Genomic DNA, 10,223 nt, shown 5'->3' with positions numbered 1-10,223 from the left:
TTAAAAATATTACATATTTAGTCTATCAAATACTGGGGCAGTTAAGGATTATATTAGTTTTACAGACAAATGTGATTAGGCTCCGAAGGTTCGTCCATTTTGGTAAAACAGGCTCAACAATGATTGGATGAAGATGCTGTAGGGTAAAAACTTGTCCAAGGTCCCACCTCTGAAATTAGTGCAACTCTCTCTACATCTAGTACAACAAACTGAGCTGCCTCCCAGGTTGTCTATCTGTATCTAGGCCCCCTTTCCAAGTATTAATAACAGCAATAGACTCCCTAAAAGCAGACAAATTGGCAAAGAAATTAGCACACGGCAGGTGCTCCACATGTTCAGTGAATACTAGATCTAACCCTCAAATTGAAATTCAGGTTCTGAGATGGACACAGCCCAGTAGCAGGGTATTCTGTCCTCTCCAACTTATACAATGCAGACTATCATGTGAAGCTTAGTTTTATGTATCATCTTGGGCTGGCTAAGCTGCCCAGTTGTTTGGTCAAACACCAGTCTAGATGCTGCTGTGAAGGCCTTTTTACCTTAATGTTAATGTGATTAATATTTAAATGAGTAGTCTTTGAACAAAGCAGGCTATTCTCTATACTGTGAGTAAACTTAATAATCAGTTGAAAGGCTTAAGAGAAGAAACTGAGGTCCCCCAAGGAAGAAATTTTGCCTCCAAACTGCCTTCAAGCTCAAGACTACAACTTTGACTCTTCCCTGGGTCTCCAGACTGCTGACCTGCCTCACTAATCTCATATATATATCTGTAACTACATGGTTGTGGGGGCTGTTAAATCTATGTGTGTTTATACATAAAGACATACATATGTGTATACATACACATTCATTCTATTGGTTCTGTTACACACACACACACACACACACACACACACTACTGGGTCAGTTTCTCTGGAGAATCCTGGCTAATACACCTAGCATAACTCTCAGGCTGACAACTAGCCAGTGTTTTTATAGACAGCCATAGGATGGTGTCCTCAACCGTCTGGACCAAAGGCAAGTGTGAGATGCTTCACAAACATCTTCATTCTTCTGCAATCTGACTGAGCACAGTTGTTTCTACTCTATCTGCTAACTTCACAGGGCTCTGAACCACAAGGCAGAAAAGCCCAGGGTTTATTAGTACATATATCAATGTAATTTAAACTGCATGCAATTCCCTAGAAAGTCATAGCTTGTCCAAAAATGAAAGGTGGCCTCTACTATTAAAAGCAGATTTTAGATAACAAAACCCATGCTGTAGGAAATACTTTGCTATTTTTCAGTACTGTCATTTTGTACCAGCTCCCACCCTTACTGAAATGCACGCATTCCTTTTAGTCCTTTTCTGATTTTTATTTCTTCATTATCAACTCCAAGGGAACCTTCTGTTGATCCTTAAAGGAGCTGCCAAACTCGAATGAATTTTCGTCTTAAAATTCTAAACCTCTTACGTTCCTCCAAAAATTATCCATAGCTGACTGGAAGATTGATCACTCTTTCATAATAAGGGTAAAGGTTACAACTTTCAAAGAATGAATTCCATTTTCCAATAAAATCTAGCAAGAAATTCCAATGATATTCAATTGCTCTAGCATGTGTTTTGTCACTGCTTACATTAAAATTTTGGTTAAAATCTGAAAACAATTTAGCATGTTATCTCTCAATCTATTCTCCACAGAAAAATACAAGTCAGATCACAGTAGAATCTCCTACTTAAAATACTCCAAAGTTGGGGCCAGGGATTTAGCTCAGTGGTTTCGCCGCCTGCTGTGCAAGTGCAAGGACCCGAGTTCAATCCCCGGTACCAAAAAAAAAAAAAAAAAAAGAATACTCCAATGTTTAGCATGCCCTGTGGAATAAAATCAGAGCTTCTTAAAATGCTGCATAAAAATCAGAGACTCTGATGTCCATGAGACTTGGGAGTAAGTTAATGACTGCATAGGAGGGGGAGAGGTCTGGGACACAGGGCAATGCATGTATCACTGACTGACACTGCACTGGAATTAGATGATGATAGTACCAGTCACTGCAATTTTTCTAGAGAGCTTGGGAATCACAATTTTTTCCAAATAAAAGATCCTACATTTTAAATATTTATACCTTATTTCTTAAAAGATCCTCAACAACCCAAAGAAATCTCAGCTAATTTCCAAATTCATCCTATGAGGTCCTGATTACAATGCTGGATTCTGACCTCCATCTACTTACAAGTCTTCCTTTCTTATTTTGCCCCCTTGAACACATACCCCGTGATCTAATATCTTCTGATATGGTTCCTCTGTAAATTACCATGTTGGTTCCCATTGCGGTGGTTCAGTCAGGTTTTTCCTAGACCTGCCTTTGGTCACATGTTCCGAAGACCTTCCTTGCCCGCTTTTCTTTTCTGTGAACACATAATCCTATTACACAACTCAGCTCAAGGACCTTTTTTCAAGCTATACATCACACTATAAGACCAAACTTACCATATTGTCCCCTTCAAACCCCAACCTCTATGTAACCTGTAATGATTATATTTAACTTATATTTTATATTACACCTACAAGATCTTGCTCTTATTTACTTGACTCCTCCTAAACAATTCTAAGCTCCCCTAAGGCAGAAATACCTTATCAATATTGATTCTCACCATTTAATGTAGTCCCTGGTACACCACCACCACCACCACCATCCTCCTCCTCATCATCAAATAAAGTTTTTATCTTGTTCCAAGTACTTTATGAGCATTATGTGATCTCTGACACAAACCTTGTATAATCATTCTAATTTTACAAACAAATAAACTGAAGCATAGAGTATGATGAGGTTTATCACCAAATAGTCCAGAATCAGAGATCTTGGTTCTAGGTAATGTTTCTATATCATATTTTTCCTAGATGGAGTAGTGTTATTCTTTGGACATAAAATTAAATTTAAAAGTCACTCCCTAGTAGCTGACCATCACCCTTCAGTTTTTCCAATCATGTTCATTTGATATTGAAGCATATAGTGGTTAGCATAGCTACCTTCCAATCACGTTCAGTTGCTAATCGAATAGAAGGGCTCAGAGTTAGTTTTGCTAAGAAGAATTTTATAAAAATAGAGGTGTTCAAATAATCTCCCACCCAGCCTTCCTGAATCCATCTGCCCTAGATTTAGCTTTGCTGAAAAACAAGAGTGCAGCCTGACCCAGTGATAACCCCATTAAGCAGTTTCTTTTGGAGCAAACAGCAATTTAAGCAAATATGCCCTTTTGTTTTTTCTAGTACTTTTTGTTATTGTGGTGAAATCCAAGTTGGGCTTCATGTGAGAAATCAAACAGCCAAAAACAGGGAGACTTTTTGTTATACATAGAAATGCAAGGGAATGCTTGTTATTTCTGTTGAAGCAATTATTATTTATCTCCATGACCAAGGAATGGGAGATCTAAATAGAAACTAAGTGCTAGACCAGCCTCCTTGCCTTCACCCAGATGGAAGTTTCACTGGCTTGTTTGAAGTTTCGGGTCAAGGGCTGTCACTCCTGGGAACCAGTGGGTCTGCATTTTCCTTTGCACTCTGACTACAGATATTGTTCTTCTTTTTATCTGATTACAAATATCCAACTAAAGTAGCTTAATGTTTAGAAAAGGTGAAGACCTGATAATACATAAGAAACTCTAAAGTATTCTGTTGACACTTAAATAACACAGCCAAGGACAACAGGGAAATCAATTAGTACTATTAATCAGTAATCTAAGAGCATTGTGTCAGTGTGCAATTGTCTTTTTCTTGGGTAACATCTGTGAAGTAACTGGTCATTGAAAAAATCTGATAAAAGAACATTCTAAAGGTGCACAGTAGAACTCAAATGATTTCCATCAATTACAGATCACCTTTTGTAAGATTTAAACTTGACATTTGAAAACATTTTAGTTATCATTTTGCTTCAAGATGAACTATGTACCTGGGGTTAAAGCTATATCTTCCTATATCAGAGACATGAAAGTTTTAATCCTCTTTAATATTGGTTTTACTTCTTTAGTTTTGAAACAAAGAGTCCATGCATACATGCTCCCCCACCCCAAATTTTTGGCCCTTTATTCCTGATATATGAGCAGTGCTGCCATCTCCTGGTCATTGGTTTAGTTAGTGAATAAAGTACAATAGAATACATTTACTATTTTAGAATTGACCTTTAAATTATACACTCTCCACTCCTTTTTCTCTTTCTTTCCTTTCTTTTTTCTTTCTCACATAAAGCCAATATGACTAGAGCATTACACAATGTTGACCTGCAGGTTTAAAAAGAAAGTAAACTTTTACTGCCCTCTGCTGTTCAGGTTACATAGCATTTTTGAGCATTCCTTCGATCTCTTTACAAATATTTTTATTTTTAATTGACATAGTCATTGCACATATTTGTTGTGTACAGAGTGATATTTCAATACATATATGTGTAATTACAATATCAGGATAATTTATATATCCATCATTTCAGGCATTTATCATTTCTTTGGATTGGGAACATTCAAAATCCTCTCTACTTGCTATTTTGAAATAATTAATTGTTCTCAACCACAATTATCCTACTGTGTTCTAAAAAACTCTTCATATCTAACTGCATTTCTGTGCCCATTTTGCTCGTACCAAAAGTAAAATAATGAATTAATGTGCTTGTTCATTCATTTAGTCGTTCACTGGCTATTAATTCAATGAATAATGAATTCAGTTCATTCAGTTGTACCAACTCTGCAATGTCTGGCTTTAATAATAACTTGAGTGAAGGACAGTAGAAGAAAGTGAGGTGGGAAGAGAAAAGGAAAGAAGAGGAAAAAAACCCTGAAGAATTGGGAAGATAGGAGAAATAGGGGAAGAAGGAATAGGGGTAGGTACAGTGCACCTAATGTAACCCAGTCACAGTAGTACAGAAAAGACAACTTAATGTTTCCTCTTTATTTTAAGTACATTGTAAGCATGAAACTTTCAAAGAGCTAAACAAGGTTAACAAAAGTTTATTCCTTTAGGAACAAAATTTGTGGTTAATATTTTAACTTAATTGTGGCAATTATTGTCAGATGGTCTGGTACAAGATCTCTGGGAAGACCAATAAAGCTCTCAGCAACACCAGAGTCACTTCTCGTGCCTCTGCTCCATTTGGACAGCAAGGGACATTTTCACAGAGTCAGAAGCTTCTTCCGTGGTTGACAACGCTCCACGTATAGCACTTAATCCAGCCACTTGGAGTGACCTGCAGCACTGCAGAAATGCCATATCTCTGTGAAATGCTATCTCTTGGCTTTAAACTTAGCACTTAACTCTCTGCCCTCTTCCTATCCCTCTTTACAAGGAACTGTCTCTCAGAACCCTTGTCACCAAGTTTTCTTTGATTTTTACTGAGCTATAGACATGATGAAGACTCACTTCTACTAATTTGGTGAGCCGCACTTATTAATTTGTATATCTTAATATATCTTTGCATTCCAAGGATAAATCTCAGTGATCATGGTGAGTGATCTTTTTAATGTGCTGTCGAATTTTGTTTATTAGTATGTGATTCACCATATTAAGAGAGCTACAAATGAAAGCCATATGGTCATCTTAATAGATGCAGAAAAGGTGCTTGACAAAATATAACATCCTTTCACATAAAAAAGCTTTTAACTAGGGCCAGGGATTAAGCTTAGTGGTTCTGCTGCCTGCCTCGCAAGTGCAAGGTCTTGAGTTTGATCCCTGGTACCAAAAAAAAGAGAAAAAAGCTTTTAACCAATTGTGTATAGAAGGAATGCTCCTCAATACAACAAAGTTCATATTTGGTAAGCCCATGACTAACATCATACTTAGCAATGATGTTTTCCTCTAAGATCAGGAGCAAGACAAGGATACCCATTCTCACTACTTCTATTCATCATAGTACTGGAAGTCCTAGACAGAGCAATCAAGCAAATGAAAGAAATAAAAGTCATCTAAATAGGAGGAAGAAGTGAAAACAAAAAAACCTGCTAGAATTAATACACAAATTTAGTAAAGTTGTGGGATACAAATAAGAATTTTTATACAGTAACAACAAACTCAAAAATAAATTAAGAAAAGAAGCCCATTTTCAATAGCAGCAAAAAATTACTTAAAAGTAAATTTAACTAAAGAATTAAAAGTCCTGTATATTTGATGGAGTACTACTCTGCCATAAAGAAGGATGAGCTTCAGACATTTATAGCTAAATGGATGCACCTTGAGACCATACTCCTAAGTGAAATGAATCAGACACACATGTTTAAATACCACATTGTTTCTCTGGTGCAAGAAGCCTAAAGTGGAAATAAGGACTAAAATGTGTAATAGATATTGGAAAATGTTCAAATGGGAAGGGGAACAAGGGAGAAGGGAGTAAGAAAGGAAGGAAGAGACAAAAAAAAAAGTGCAAATAGAAGGAAAAATGGAAACAAAGTTTTGTAAACAGGGAGGGGAGAAGGATCAAGGGGGGGAATGGGATAAAATATAATTAAAAAGACCTGTATATTGAAAACTATCGAACATTGATGAAAGGAATTGAAAATGACAAAAATAAATGGAGAGATATCTATATAAATGAATAAAAGAATTACTGTCATTAAAATGTCCATATTACTCAAGGCATTCTACAAATTCAATGTAATCTCTATCAAAATTTTGGAAACAGAAAAAAAAATTGTAATCTCTAAAATTTATATGGAACCATGAAAGATCCCAATAGTTCCCCCTCAAAAAAAAAAAAAACTTTCAATAAGAACCAATGAAACAGGTTAGAAAGCTCAGAAACAAACTCACACATTTACAATCAATTGAATTTTGAGAAAGGTGTAAACACACATAATGAAGGACAATCATTTCAATAAATGGAGTTGAAAAAATTAGATAACCACGACAGAAGAATTAAATTAGACCCTTGTGCCCAGGATTTTGCTCAGTGGTGCCACCACCTGCCTCGCAAGTGCAAGATCCCCAGTTCAATCCCTCATGCCAAAATAAAATAAGTAAATAAATAAATTAGACCCTTATCTCATACCACATACAAAACTAAACTCAAAATGGATTCAATACAAATACAAGACCTGAAACTATCAAGCTTCTAGAAGAAGGCATAGAGGGAAAATTCTATTGTTGGTATACATAATGATTTCTTGGATATGACCCCAAAAACGTAGGCAACAAAAACAAAAATAAACAGAGGGGATTGTATCAAACTAAAGAGCTTCTATACAGTAAAGAAAAAAATGTCAGAGCGAAGAGACGGTCCACAGATTGGGGAGAAAATATTTGCAAACCATACATCTGATATAAGATTAATATCCAAGATAAATAAAGAACTCAAAATACTCAATAGCATAAAATAAATAATCCAATTAACACGTAGAGAAAAGACCTAAAAGATATTTCTCAAGATGACATACAAATGGGAAACAGATATGTGAAAAATGTTCAGCACTGCCAATCACCAAGGAAATGCAAATTAAAACCACAATGAAATATCACCTGATACCTATTAAACAGACTAACATTAAAAGATGAAAGAGAACAAATAATAAGAATATGGAGAAAAGAAGTTCTTGCATACCATGAGTAGAAACATACAGCCATGTTGTTTTGTTTTGTTTTGTTTTTGGTACCAGGGATAGAACTCAGGTCCTTTTGCTTGCATAACAGGTGGTGGTACCACTGAGCTAAATCTCGGCCCTATACAGCCATTTGGAAAATAATATGGAGTTTTCTCAAAAACACCCAAAATTACAAATATAATATGATCTCAAAACACCACTTTTGGTGTATATTCAAAGGAAATGAAATTAGTATGTTGAAGAAATATATGCATTCCTGGGTTCATTGCAGCTTTATTCATAATAGTCAAGATATGGAAGAAGCCTAAATTAATGCCATCAACAGATGAATGGATAAAGAAAACATATTATTTATATGCCATGGAATATATTCAGCCTTGTGACAGTTAAGATGGATTTTCAACTTGATTGACTGGAGGGATACCTAGGGAATTAGTAAAGCATACTTCTGGGTGTGTCTGGGTGGGTTATGACCTTAGGTACTATATGTGTCCCCTGGTCACTTTCTCACTTGCTCTTTTCCTGCTCTGGTTCTTGGCTGCCATGCAGTAAGCAGCTTTGCTCTACCATACCTTTGTCATGTTTTTGCCTTGGAACCAGCTAACCAAGGACTGAATCCTCTGAAACCATGAACCACACTTCTCCTCCTTTAAGTTACAGTATCAGGTATTTTGTCTCAGTGATGGGAAAGATGACTAAAAAGCCTAAAGAAATAGAGAAGGAAATTCTGTTATTTGTAACAACATGGATGAACCTGGAGAACATTATACTATATCAAATAACACAGGTGCAGAAAGATGAATACTGCATGATCTCATATATGTGTGGAATCTGAAAACATCAAACTCATGAAAGTAGAGAGCAAAATGACAGCTACTAGAGACTGGGGGTGAAGATACAGAGTTGAAAAGGGAAAAGAGAGATACTGGCCAAAGGATACAATGTTTCAATTAGAAGAAATAAGCTTTAGTGATCACAGTATGTTGACTATAGCTAATAATATAATATTTTGTATACAGTAAGTCCCCGATTTATGAACATTTGAGTTGCAAACTTTTACAGATATGAATGGACCTTGCATTATGAACATTCATAGATGTGAACAAATCATGGAAGTAGATCACTTATCTCCTGGACATTGTCACAGTTGTGGTGCTATGTGCTTACTGTACAGTGCAAATAGTATACAGTAGTATGACACTCAATCAGAGCCCAGGATGTCCAGAAGCAAAAGGAAAAGCAGTGGTAATGTGGAGGGGTCTGCTAGAAAATGCAAAGCAATATACATTGTACATTTGTGTCAAAGATGTGTAAGACCCACACTGTTGGACTTATGAACAAATCCAACTTAGGAATATTCTCCTGGAACAGAACTCATTCGTAAGTCGAGGACTTAACTGTATTTCAAAACTGCTAAAAGAATGTATTATAGACATTCTCACACCAACGGGATAAGTGTGTGAAGTGATGAATATGCAAATTAACTTGATTTAATCATTGTACAATATATGTGCATATTTATACCATAACATCAAATTGTACCCATAAATATGTGTAACTATTATTTGTCAACTAAAAATAAACAGATACATCAAGAATAAAGACTCTTCTCTTCAATTTTTCTGCAGTGCTTTATAAGTATATTTTCCAGTGCACTTTGAAATGCTTAACTACTAACAAGTTTCTCTACAACCTCTGTCATCCTTCTCACCTCATCTTTTTAAAAAATCTAATCTATTATTTTCCTTTACAGCTCTCTCTTGAGTGGTTCACATTCCTTTCACCTCTTACTATGGAACTGTGATGAAGGATGTCTTTCTCCTGGTTTCTCCCTGCCAACTGAAGGTAGATGTGTTTCCATGACCTCTATAATAACTAAAACTATTGTGAGGGTTTTATCATTTGGCTCTGTCACTTTCTGAACTGCCTTGTGACTTAAATTTACTAGTCCTTCCCAAGAATTGGATCCTGACTCGTGGTCTTTTTCTCTTTTTCCCAAGCCCTACCAGCCATAGTCCTAGGATATGCTGCATGAATGTAGACAATACACACACACACAAACATCTCCTCCCCATCTGATTATCTAACTCAGCCATTCATTTCTTATATCTTGCCGTGAACTTTGTAACTTAACTATACTTCTAAAACCTTGACACTCCATTGCCTACTTCAAGGACCTCCTCGCCTTCCATCTTTCACACTCCCTGTCCTACCTTTGCGGCTCTTACACTTTTCTGAACCTCCAATTCCTCAACTCTTCACTTTCACCTATCATCCAGTTCCCTCTGGATTCTTTATTCCATACAAGGATAGATTCCCATGGTTGATAATATGAACTCATACTTCTCCAACATCCTCAATTCTTTGATAATCTATCTGATCAGACAATAAGGGCTTGTCAGAAAAAAGTATACACCTCTGAAGAATGGTATCACTTCAAATTCATGAGCCTAATCTGACATGTCCCTCTGCCAGGTCAAACATTTGCTTCTTTTCCTCAACTTATTGTGCAATGCATAACTCCTACCTTGTTGAGAGAGAAAATTGGGCCGCCACGAGTGGACTCTACTAGGTCCATAACACCTACGCTTACATTATCTACAACCTACATTCTCACCTATTTTCTTCAAAGCCCATGTCTCTGCCTTGATAAAGGACAACAATCTCT

The sequence above is a fragment of the Heterocephalus glaber genome, unplaced genomic scaffold, assembly GCF_053883595.1.
Source record: "Heterocephalus glaber isolate CG9 unplaced genomic scaffold, H.glaber_assembly_v1.0 deba00001481, whole genome shotgun sequence".
Lineage (NCBI taxonomy): Eukaryota > Metazoa > Chordata > Mammalia > Rodentia > Bathyergidae > Heterocephalus > Heterocephalus glaber.
The sequence above is the reverse complement of the archived record's forward strand: the minus strand, read 5'-3'. Positions refer to the sequence as shown.